Source organism: Oryctolagus cuniculus, chromosome 14 (assembly GCF_051225735.1).
Source record: "Oryctolagus cuniculus isolate XC-2025 breed Fujian yellow rabbit chromosome 14, ASM5122573v1, whole genome shotgun sequence".
NCBI lineage: Eukaryota > Metazoa > Chordata > Mammalia > Lagomorpha > Leporidae > Oryctolagus > Oryctolagus cuniculus.
Genome location: NC_142880.1, coordinates 20,942,791 through 20,955,532, shown reverse-complemented (window position 1 = coordinate 20,955,532; position 12,742 = coordinate 20,942,791). Strand labels below are relative to the sequence as shown.

Below are 12,742 nucleotides of genomic sequence, written 5' to 3'. Positions count from 1 at the left end.
CTTGGATGTCCCTTTATTTCTCCAAATTAGAGAAGTTTTCTGTTATTATCTCATTAAAAAGGCCTTCTAATCCTTTCTCTCTTTCCATGCCTTCAGGAACTCTCAGCACCTGCTTGTTGTGTCAGTTGATAGTATCCTGTAGATTACCAACAGTGTTTTTTCGTTTTCTAATTTTTTTTCCTGTTTCTTTGTCTTACTGTATAATTTCCTGTGCTTTGTCTTCTAAGTCTGATATTCTTTGTTCTGCTTCATGGATTCTGTTGTTAAGACTTTCCACTGCATGTTTTATTTGTCCTATTGAATTCTTCATTTCCAAGATTTCATTTTGATTTTTCTTTAAGATCTCAATTTCATGGGAGCAATTTTCTTTCATGTCATGTAAGGATTTCAGTAGTTTGCATTTGCTTCTGATTACTTCTATGTAATCTTATGATAATTTTTTTGAATTCTATTTCTTTCATTTCTTCAATCTCATCATCTTCACAATCTAGTATTGAAGTGTTGTGTTCTTTTGGGGTTGTTATGTTGTCTTCCTTATTCTTATTTCTTGAATTGGTGCATTTGTTACTTGTGGAGATATTCATTGGTTTCTTAGTTTTTTCACTGTGGTGGCTTTTATCTTTGTACTATGCCTCTAAAGATTAGTGGAGAATCTGCTTTCAGTGCATACCTAGAGGCATGTGATGGGTGTGGCCAAGGAGCTCTGTTCAGTTCTCCAGGGTGAAGGGTGTGTCTAAGGTGACACACCTAGTTTTGGTGGGGTGACTCTCTCTCTTTTTTAATCAGAGGGGAAGTTTATTCCACTCAGCTGAGCTCTTCTCAAAGGAGACAAGTACCTGAGTGCTATCCCAAGTGTGTATAATATTCATCTGCTCTGCCTCAAGGACCACACAAAGGATTCATGCAGTCTGCAGTGTAAGCTCAGATTCCTCAGCAATGTCCCTCACCAGGTAACCAGGGATCTGTGAGCATGTGCATCCTTCTATGGTGACTACTCAAAGTCCCAATCACACCATGAGTCCACCCAAACAACCTCAGTTTTTTCACAGTCCCAGCACATGAGCCTCCCACAATCATGAGCACCCACGCCCCTGTCAGTGCTCCCTTCCAGACTCAGGAGTCTCCACTTAGCTTGTTGCTGGGCACAGCTGTTACATGCAAGGTGTCCGGCGCTTAACAACTCTTCCCAGGCAGACAAATCAATCAATTCACAGGGCTTTATTGGGATTCCGCTCCCGGGCGAGGTTCCCAGGTGCAAACAGAGTGGGGGCCGGGGAAGTCACACGTCAGAGGTTGGGAGGGCTCCTTTTATAGATTCAGGGCATGGGGGTTAAAGGCTGAGGCGGGTCTGATCCTCATTGGTTGACCTTTAGGCACCTGCGGGGACCTTGACAAGGACTTTTCTTCCCCTGAAGTACAGGTAGGGACTTCTACATTTCCAGAAGTATAGGCCTTCCCTCCTTGCGGATCCCAAAGCTACCATTACATATATCCAAAAATGGTGCCTGCCCTCTATTGACTGGCTACAGGATGCCATTGCAAGGTGATTGGGAGAGAGAAACATGCCCCTCCTTTATTTTTTCTCTTCTAGGTACACTATCCCCTGCATGGCTCCAAGCTGGATTCCCTCCAGTCTCTTCTTGCAGCTTTATTGCAAATGGCTTGGGCTGCTGCAGTCTGGTCTCACCTCACTCTTCAATGCTGGTGCAGAGGCTCTTGGCTGCTGGGTTCCTGAGTTGTGGACATCCACGCCCTCCACGTAGGTCCACTGTGTCCCTCTCACACACATATTCTTAATACAAATTTGTGAAAATACAATTAGGTTCTTCTGTCTCCCTCATATTTTATTGTCCTGTTCTATTGATTAATGTTTTCAGGTGTTGCTTTTCTCATTTGTAAAGTCATTGCACTGCATATTTGATCCTTCATGTAATGATTTTAAGAAAGCTTCTTAACTAAGGTTTAATGAAATGTAATTACTTTTCTACTTTGAAAAATATATTTATTTATTTGTAAGACAGAGTTACAGAGACAGATGGAGAAATCTTCCATCTGCTGGTTCACTTCTCAAATGCTCACAACAGCCAGGTCTGATCTGGGCTGAAGCCAGGAGTCAGGAACTCTATCTGAGTCTCCCATGTGGGTGGAAGGGACCAATATACTTGGGCCATCATCTGCTTCCTTCCTAGGCATTGGAAGCAGAGTGGCCAGGACTTGAATTGGCACCCTGATGTGGGATGATGGTATTGCAAGCAGTGGCTTACTCTCCTGTGCTACTATGCTAGCCCCAATTTTTCTATTTTTCTCATATCCAGTTTATGTCCTTCATAAAATGTGGTGTTTGTGTATGTGCACGTGTGTGTGTGTGTTTGAGAGAGAGAGAGAGGAGAGAGAGGAAGAGAGATTATCCAAATAAATTTTACTTACCTGTTCATTGATTTAAGGGAATATTTTAGCTTATTTTTAGGACTTTTCATTTGTGCAGTGATGGGTTTCAGGACATGAACCTCAAATAGAACAAGTACCTTGGCATTTGAGAAAACAGTAGAGACAGGAAGACCCTCTGCTTGGTCTTTTCCCCTGAAGAAGGTTACAAAAATAAGGGAGGATTTTATGGTTTTCCTCTGGAGCAGGTTGTAAGACCTTCATATGAGAGGAGTCCTCCATATACCCAAAGGAAAAGAACATCCTTGTCTTTGAAGATGAAGAGACAGAAGAATCTGAACAAATAGGCCATGCTGTGTTTCCTTCAGTTGTTTGAGATCACACTTTTTGAACAATCATATTTCTCCATGACTATCCACTTTCTCACTGAACCCAGCATAAAGAACTGCTTATTCTTACCCATTTCTATGGGCCTTCATTTCCTTATTAAGTCTTCTGTGTCACATGCAATTTATATTAAATAAGTCTGTATGCTTTTCTCTTGTTAATCCGTCTTTTGTTTTGTTGACCTTAGCTATGAACCTGAGAAACAGTAAAGGTATTTTTCCACCCTCACAGTAGATATGCTGAAATTTCATATCCATTTCACCTTTATTTCAACTCTTGTCTCCTGTATTAAGATAGAATATAGTTCACAAATATGCCAAATCAAATATGTGTGCATCATTTTTCTTCCATTTATAATAGGTAAAAGGCAACTACTCTAAGAGCCAATTCCCTTTCCCATGGACTGGAATCAGGAAATTAGTTGAAGCCTCTGCAGGTGGGATGTCCTGACTGTTTCTTCATTGGTGTTAACAAGAGAATCATAAGCACATCATTAGCAAGTCTCTTGTGTTCTGTGTGGATGCTTCTTGATATATTTATAGAGTTCTGCAAAGAAAAATTCAGTGCACAATTAAGATTTGTTTTCTCTTTTCTATCTTAGAAATCCATCTTTTCTTTTTTATCAATTGATAAGCATGGACTAGATACTTATGAATAATCAGAAACTAAGAAGATACTTGGAAAAAACAAATGGTGTGTCAACTTCCAAAGAGGTAGCACTAAGTTAATGCTGATGTGATTTGACACATGTTCCTCAAAAATCTATTGTGACAATGGTAAATATTTAGGTAGTCAGAGTTTTTGGTTTCCTTGGGAAAAGGGCATTGGACTTCATATTTGAGATTGAACTAATTTTTGCAAGTAAAATAATAACCAAAGTCCTTGGGGGCTGAGGCTCTGGTTTATAATTGTCATCATTCTTATGTCATAGTAGAGTCTCCACACTAAGACTACACAGTTTCAACACTGGATGGACTGATGGATGACAATTGGTAGAGAACTGGAGGTGCCAGGGAACTCTACTTGAAATCATTTTGCTTAGAAGGACTGGCATTTCCATTTAGATGGTAATGAGAATGATAGGGAATTATTTTCTGAGTCACTTGCTCACTGCTTTGTCACTAGTACTAGTTCTCAGTTAATGTATGTTGATTAAAATTCAGCTATTATCCAATGTTTTCTTAGGAATCCAACTCAAATGGCTTCATATATGACCCTATATTTCCTTCATTATACAATTTATCACACACACTGAAGCAGCCATGACTGCTCATTTCTTAGTTTTCCCTACACTGATGGTGAACTGGGTGAATCAGGGGCAGTATTTCTTCTTTTTTATTTTTTAAGATTTATTTATTTATTTGAAAGTCACAGTTACAGAGGCAGGGGGAGGGAGGAAGAAAGAGAGAGGAGAGAGGAGAGAAAGAGTGGGGAGAGAGAGAGAGAGAGAGAATCTCATCTGCTGGTCCACTCCACAAATGGTCGAAGTGGCCAGAGCTTGGCCAGGACACATCCAAGAGCCAGGTACTTCATTCAGATCTCCCATGTGGGTGGCAGGAATCCAAGCACTTGGGCCATCTTTTATTGCTTCCCAAGAGTATTAGCAGGGAGCTAGATTAGAAGTAGAGCTGCTGAGACTATACCAGCACTGATATTGGATGCAGGTGTCACAGGCTGTGATTTTACCCCCTGTGCCACAATGCCGGCCTGGCACATATAACACATGTCTGAGAATGTTGTTGAATGAAACAGTCACAAGATGATTGTCTTAGAGGTATCATCCAAGGCCATTACACCCAGAATGTATGCTAAAACTTTGCTAAAATTTCTTCAGATAAAAGACAAACAGCATGCAGCATTTTTTAGAACTAGAATTTCTCCCAGGTTTATTCACTTTTTAAAGCAGGATATGAAAGGAAGCTTTGAAGCTTATTGGTTACTAACAGTGTGCTTTCCCTAGCATGCTCGACGTTAAGCAAGGGAACTGACTACCTGAATCTTTTTGTTTCGTTTCTTTAAGTATTTGAAGAAGATTGAGATGGTCGTAGGGACCAATTTCTAGCTCTTAGGTTAGGCATACTTAAAACTCCATCATTTGAATAAATAAGTTCATTTTATTCCCTGGCCTAGTTGTGAGTTATTCACATATTGGGAGTAATGGTTTTGTTGCAATGAAATGAAATACAGAAATACCTAGACAATATTGTGTATGAACGAAATGATGACCTATCCAGAAAAAGCCTTCCAAAACTCCAGAACAGAACATTGACTTGACAACAACAATAACAGTCTGCTTTTTTGAAAGTTCATTTTGCATTAGCTCTTCCACAGAGTGTATGTTACTTAATCCTCAGGGCAGCAAAAGGAATTTGGATCAACACTTCTAAAGATGATGAAACTATAGCCTAGAGAGGATTAATAATGCTGTAAGGTGACATGATTTATAAATCATGAGAGTCAAACTAAAATCTGACTCTCAAGCTTATTTTTTAACCACCAGATCATTCCATACTTAATTCAAATAATCAAACATCAACTTTTTAAAAAAGGAGGAAATAAAATACAATAGGTGTTAATTTTTATGCAATGAAACTGTGAGTTAATACAGTTTTACACACACACACACACACACACACACACTATGGTGTCCTGGAAAATTCTAAAAATTTTATGAGGCAAATAGATGATAAACATAGCCATTTTTGCATAGCAAGAGTTATATAGTTTCTTATGGAAAATTAATTGCACACCTTTTTTCTTCCCTACAGCATTGAAAGCTTTTTTTTTTTTTTTAAACTCCATTTGCCAAGCACTGTTTTGGAATCTGGAATATTAAACTGTCATCTCACAACCAAAAAAGGACAAGAGCAAAATGAAAATGGATCGCATCCCAAATAACTAAAAGTTTTTTTGGCATTGTTTAATATTTGGAGGGAAATAAGTGAGCTGTAATAGAACAGAGCAGAAAGCTCCTCCCTGTCAGGATTTGACTACTGCTTTTAACCCCAGAATTAAACAAGACAGACAAAGCACATTTCCTCCAGCCCACAGGGAAGTAATATTCAGTCTCGCAGCACCATTTTTGGAGGCAAGTGCACTATCTTTCAATCTACTCCCTTTCGTTTCTAAATCCCTAAGCAGGAGATTTTGTACAGTTTATTCACGGCACAGCTCTTCGGCTGTTTAGAGAATATTTCCTTTGCATTGGTGCCCGTCTGTTAAAATCAGAGAGTGAAGATGTTCTTAAGGTCTGTTCTGCTTGGGAGAGTAACGTTTTAAAAGACAGAATGTAGAGTAGTGTTTCAACAGATGGATTTTAGAGAGCTGTAGACGAATATCATCATGGAACAAACTTAGCGACTTGCTGTTAAGAGACTTTTTTCCCTATCCCTTTGTAGCATTTAAAAAAAAAAAAAACCTGCTGCTCAATAGGGCATTCTCCTGCTTTTCATGCTGTGTTTTCTTAGTTTTTTTCTTCTTAGTTTGCATTTGAAGAAACATTTGCATGAAAACAAGCCCTCTTCATTTGAAGCTTTATCTGTTTTGCCTTCTGATGGATTGGCCTGCAGTTATAATTAGTGATGGGACAGCTTCAAAAGGCTGGGATTCTCCCTCCTTTGTCTTGGGTTCCTTTCCCTTGATCTAGTAAATCCCTTGCGCCTGTCTCAATAGCACTCCTTCCTTTCACCAAAACCTCAACCTCCTTTCCCCTTCTTTTGACCTTTGGTCAATAGGCTCATAATCCCTGCTGCAATTGTAAGCTTTTCACTTCTAAGTGTCAAGAAGCAGTCACTTTGTTCCCTGTTCCCAGTGTTTGCTGCCTCCAAACGCACCTTCCCATTAGACCACAAGCTCCCCACTGTGGTGGCAGTTCCATGTTTCCACTGCACCAGGGCACTTGCAAGCTACTATTTCTCCTTCAACTTGTCCTTCTTGGAAGCTTCCTTGACCCTCCTTATCAGGTCAAGCGTCCTTGCCCTATACTGCCCTAGCATCATGTTGTGGGAACCCCAAGTCTGTGTCTGAGCACCTGACACGAAACTTCAGTAGGTATCTATTTGGAAAGGCCTGAGCAAGGAGCAGAGCTGCTATGGTTGTGGGCGAGGTGGAGTCTAAATTCCTGTTCTAGGAGCTTGCCTTTTACCTAGAGAAGCACCCTAAATACAGACACAAATACAGTGCACAAAGTGATAAATTTTGCTTAAAAAGTGAGGAAAATTTACACACAAGGGCCTTGTTCAGGAATAGAGTGGGCCCGGATGGGAAAAGGATGGAGGAGGGAAGTATAGAGATGGTGCCTCAGCTCTCTGTCTTGTCCTCATCTGCAGGGCAGGGAGAGAGCCCCTCCCAGTTGCTGGCCTCTTATGAGGTTGGAAGGGGATTTGTTATGTGGTACCTCCCCCAAGTCCCAGAGAAGGGAGATTCATTCTGGGAAAGGTTTATTTGACTGACATGTGGATAGGATTACATAGGGCAGGGGAGATAGAGCGTCCAGCTTCTGGCCCTAATCTAGCTACCTGCTTTATCCCATATCACTCTCCCCTCAGAGATTTCTAACCCTTGATCTTAAGGGGGTGCTGAGGGATGCAGATCCATCATATTTTCTGTATCTACTTCCTGATGATCAGGAGTGTAGACTTTGCCATCCTGGGCTAGAAAATCTCTTTCCATCTCATCTAATGGATCTGTCTTATGAGCTACAGAATTTTCATCAGTCACTGTCAATGGCTGTGGCCCCCACATGGTCATCATTACTTTGAAAAGTTGTCAAATTCTGAAACATACAAGTTTATCAATCAGTATGAGTAAAATTGAAAAAAAGAAAAACAAGTTGCAAGTGGAGTGACTTTTAAGAAAGAAGGAATATATCTTGTTGCTTCCCAAATAGCAGGTGCTGATAGATTGTCCCCTTGCAAATTATAAAACCATCTAGCCTGAGCATAAAGATTTTTAATGTCTTTTTCCAGTGAATATACTACTGTTAAGTAGAGGAGACAGATTTCATTAATCACTGCACATGCTCCTCCTTGCTCTATCAGTACATCTTCAAAGGCTTGTCAGTTGTCCATGACTACCTTAGAGTATTCACAGACTTCAATACTTGTTGTATAAGCTGGCCTGAAGTATAGGCTAGGTTGCCCAAAGCAATGGCGAGGTTTTTAAAATTAGCTTCATGTTACATACCAAAATCTTCTACTATTATAATAGAATAATTCACTAAGTTTTCCTGCCCATAGCAGCTTTCTGAGAGAATCAAAAGAAGAGGTAGGTAAAACACATCTGTCTGAGAGTGCAACAGTCTTGATATGATAAAAGCAAATGTTTTACTTATCTTTTTGCCTTTTAAAGAGGTATTTGAGATCTTTTGTTCACAAGAGGTGGCAGACTTATCTTCCGTGTGCACCTGGGAAGATTCAAGAGGTAGAAATTTAATCCTTGACTAATGTACCCAGCTTGGGATGCCCTGTAATTTTACTGAGCTAGGAGTACTCAGCAGTAGCCTAGTAGGGTCCCTTCCATTTAAGCTGCAATTGGTCTGAGGGGGATCCCTCCTTCCAAGTTTTTGATGAAAATAAATATCCTGGGGAGATTGGCTGTTCATGACTTTTGGGATCTGGCACTGACAGAATTTTATTACCATACTCCATCAGAATCTTTTGTACTTGACCTAAATTAATAATTCACTTAATCTGATCTTGAGTCCCTGAATCAGAGGATGTCAGAGGGGAGGAAGGGTCTTTCATATAGCGTCTGAAATGAACTAAGCTTTAAATTGGCCTGAGGTGCTACTCTCATTCTGAGGAAAGCAACATGCAATAGTTTAAGCCATGTTTTTGAGACCTGTAGCTTAACTAGAATTTTCTTAAGACTATGATTAAGGTTTTCAACTTCACCCCATGACTGAAGCCTCCAAGAGGCATGGATAATAAGAGATCTCTAAATCTCTAGAGAAGGAGCTGCCTGTTATTTATGTCAGCATGTAGTCCCTTTTCTTTAAATACCCAAGAAACTATTTGCATTAAATCTTGTCTTCCCAGATGGGTAGAGTCATATATTGCCTTAATAATCTTCCACTGAGAGGCCATTAGGAGCATAACCTTATCATCTACTAGCATCTTTAGTATAACCTCATGGTTTTAGTCCATTCTGTCTCTGGCTCAGTATAGTGAAGATTTTTAGTTATCTCTACAGCCTGAGATATTAAAGCTGTTTCTAGAACCTCCTGTGCAGTAGCTCTTTAGTTCTTTGGAAAGCTCCCTGCTGTTCTGTTCAGTAAAGTGGATCTACTTCAGGACATTTTAAGCCTCGTGTAAAGTTTGGTTATCAGTCCAAATCCTGGAATCCATATTCCACAAAATCCTGCCATTCTCAGGAATGTTCTTAGCTGTTTCTTTGTCTGTGGTGGCCCTATATATGGCCCTTTCTCTTGAATGAAAGAGCACACTTCCCTGGGGCCAAAATGTATCTTAGGTAGTTTATCTCTTGTTTAGAAATCCAAAATTTTGTTGAGGGGCAATTGCATCCCTGTTCTCCTAGACTGTGGGTTGATGGGATCCAAATAAAGCATCCTTCAGCTAAGGGTTCAGTACAATAGGATCAATTGAAATGACTGCCTCATTAACAGTACTGAGATCCTGAACCATCCTGTACTGCTCATTTGGTTTCAAAGCAGGCAGGATAGGAGTATTACAAGGAGACTAATATGTAAACAAGATTCCATCTTTGTAAAACTTAACAAAGACTGAAGTCCCTCTATTGGCTTCTGGTTTTGTGGGATATTGACACTGATGAGTAAAAGCAGTCTTATCTCCTAAGAAAACTCTGATAGGCACAACATTTATATGTAGCCCATTCAGGTATTCCCTGCCTGAGAATGTACTCTGTCTTGCATTTCAGTAGGAAGATCTTCTAAACAGGAGTCTGCCTCAATGATTGCTAGCATCATAATAATTGACTTAGACTTAGGAGACATTAATTTTAGGTAGGAACCTAGGGATGATAGTGAATCTCTTTTAAGCAAAGGGAGTTGGACATTCAGACATAACTAAAACTAGTGAGAGATAATAATATCTCTATTTCACACAATAAAAGTAAAGTACATTTTTGAGAGTGAGATTTACTGTTAACTCTAAAATTCAACTCTTTGAAGACAGAGATCATACATGAGAAGTTAGTACACAGTGACTCCTGTTGTTAATTTAACTAATTAACACTCTTATGTATGATATCAGTGATTACCCAAGGCTCTTGATAAGAGATACCTAGGCTGTGGAAGCCTCTTGAATTCTCAAACTGATCATTCTTTAGACAAACCCATAAGCAAAGTGGATAGTCTCTCCTCCTTTCAGAGAAGAGGACATCCCTTTTTAATGAATACTTCTTTGCACTGGGGACATTGACCACAGAGGCCCATCATGGAGGCATGCTCTTTGTGCTGCTGTCCTGGCTTTCCACACTTTTAAGCCAGACCAGAGTGCCTTTTGTGCTGATTCTGAGTGCTAATGAGAACATTAGCCATTTTATCAGCATGCTTTGTGGACTGCCTCCCATGTCGGAGCATTCTCTCCTCTTTAACCCTCTCTATATTATTGCAAAAACACTTAAAATGCTGTTTTTACCATCCAGTTCATGCGGATTTGGAGTCCCATGGCAAGTTTTTGAAACTGTACCCTTAGAAGTCAGTCCCTAGGAATGCATGCAGAACTATGAACAGTCTCTTCGTGGGTCCTGAGAAGACAAAAATAGTTTCCCACAAGTCTAATAATGCTTGAGAATGTGACTTAAAGATGTAATTTGGTGCCTTACAATCTCTTTATGTACCCCAAAGTTGGGCTCCCTGTCTTAACCAGTCTACTGGGGGCTCCCTGTTTTAGGCACTCCACTAGAGTGCTCCATGTAATGACCTGGAAGATTACGCATTGCCCCTTATATAAGAAACCCACCCACCTGGGGTAAAATGTCCTCCAGGGGGCATACTGCCATTGTGAAAGTTCCAGTACACTTGGAGGCACATCCATGCAAGACTGGGCTTTTCCAGTGTGCTCCCAGTAGAGTCAGAGGCTGTTATTGCCATTGCTAGATACAGAGATCTAGGAGGCATCATCTTATGACAGGAAATTCCTGGTGACGAACTCAGCACATAGCTGAGACCAGCCAGTAGAATTTTAAGTGAATCCCTTGGCTTTTATACCCTGGAAATTCTCTTATACTGCCATGTCAAAGGCTTGTAACCTCAGGAGGCACCATCATCACTGAGGTCCTAGTGACCACAGCAGATACTTAATTGTTGCCTGGGAAATATATGTCTTAGTGCCTTCTGGGCATCCCAAATATTGAGAGCCCCTTTACTGCCACCAGGGAATTTTATCCCCAGGAATCATCAAAATTCCATATCTGGGGTGCATTTCAGAGTGGAAAAACCAGTATAAAAGTGAAAAGAAACATCATGGCACTGCTGACCAGTCACAAGGCACTTGACCTGTTATGAGCGCCACCATATTGGCAGCCATGTGTCCCACAGAGGCCTCCATCTTGGGAATGGTGTCTGTCGTCTACCTCCTGGTAAGGGCAGAAATCCCCCTGGTGGCTGCTATTTTAGAGATCATGTATTTCACTGGGAGCCTCCATCTTGGGGATGGAAGTCGTCATCCCTCCACCACAGGATCTGGAAACTCTGCCATATTGGAGGTGGATGTTCCACCTCCTGCCACATGGTGTGTTCACTTAGCAACAGAACCCATGCCAATAGCAAATGGAAAACCATGCACACTGTTCTTAACAAGGGAAATAATGTATTTGAAAAGCTTATGACAGAACCTTTTCTGCCATGTGTTGTCAGTCTGTGGAAGCTAAAGTCTTAAGTTCCGGTTAGCCCCATAATAAAAATTAACACTAAAAACGTGTTATGAACAACCTGAAAACACTTATAAATCAGCAAACATTAATGAACTGGATCCCTCTCTTCCTATTTCTCTGCCCAAATCCTATTAACTCTAGCAGTTTGTAATGGTCTTTCCTCACCTGCAACTATCAAAATTAGAAACACTGAAGACATCAGCATGTGCATTTTATCTGGCTTTCCTAAACCACAAACTCTGACAGAAAAGAGACTGGGGGACAGAGAGATTTTCAGGATTTAGAAACTTCATACTGCTGAGACTGAAATAGATTGAATTCCGCTTACCATCACTGAAGTGAATTTTCTCCTGTCTGGCTCGCCAATATGTTGTGGGCAAGAAAGGGTCTAAATTCCTATTCCAGATCTTTGATTTCTGTCTAGAGAAGCATCCTAAGCAGGCACAAATATGGTGCACAAAGTGATAAAGTTTATTAAAAAGGCAAGGAAAACACCCACATCTACACACACATACACACACATACACATACACATGTGGACATTATTCAGGAATAGAGTGAGCTAAGAAGGGAAAAGGGTGGGAGAAGGAAGTACAGAGAACATGCCTCATCATCCTGTCTCATCTGCAGTGGGAGAGAGAGAGAAAGAGAGAGAGACCCTCCCAGTTGCTGGCATCTGATGAAGTTGGATTGGGAATGATTACTTGATACCTCCCCCAGGCCCCAGGGAAGGAGATTCAGCCCAGAAAAAGGATTATTTGATTGAAAGGCAGGCAGATAGGATTACACAGGGCTGGAAAGGTGTGGCTTGCAGTTTGTGGCCCTAATCTCAATCCCTGCCTTACTCTGTATCACTATACTTAGTTTCCAAATTTCCTGGGGGTTAAGCATTAAGGTTGACTAATACAAATCTTGTCTCTTATCTCTGGTTGGTCCACAGTGTTCCTGTCTCTCTTTTGGTTGGTCATTGATATCATGTTCTTTTGGGAAGTTTGATGAATGCAAAATGAAACTTTCTCAGCCTGCTGGTATTTAGTTTTTGCTTAGGGTCTGAAGTTGCTAGAAAAATGCTAAAGAGAAGGCCACACATCAAGTTGTTATGTATAGATAAGAT

General features: G+C 40.6%; 1 long non-coding RNA gene across 3 annotated transcripts in view; it reads left to right on the top strand.

Annotated features, from left to right (window-relative positions):
• The first annotated feature begins 1,184 nt into the window (after window positions 1-1,184).
• Window positions 1,185-12,742, top strand: part of LOC149122255 (uncharacterized) — a 56,030-nt gene continuing 44,472 nt past the window's right edge. The window contains exons 1-3 of one of the 3 annotated variants that reach the window (XR_016220223.1): window positions 1,209-1,420; window positions 1,592-1,759; window positions 2,634-2,922. This is a non-coding gene — a long non-coding RNA (uncharacterized LOC149122255). Of the gene's footprint in view, window positions 1,421-1,591; window positions 1,760-2,633; window positions 2,923-12,742 lie in introns of those variants that run through there. The other 2 variants (XR_016220225.1, XR_016220224.1) reach the window with 2 other exon arrangements.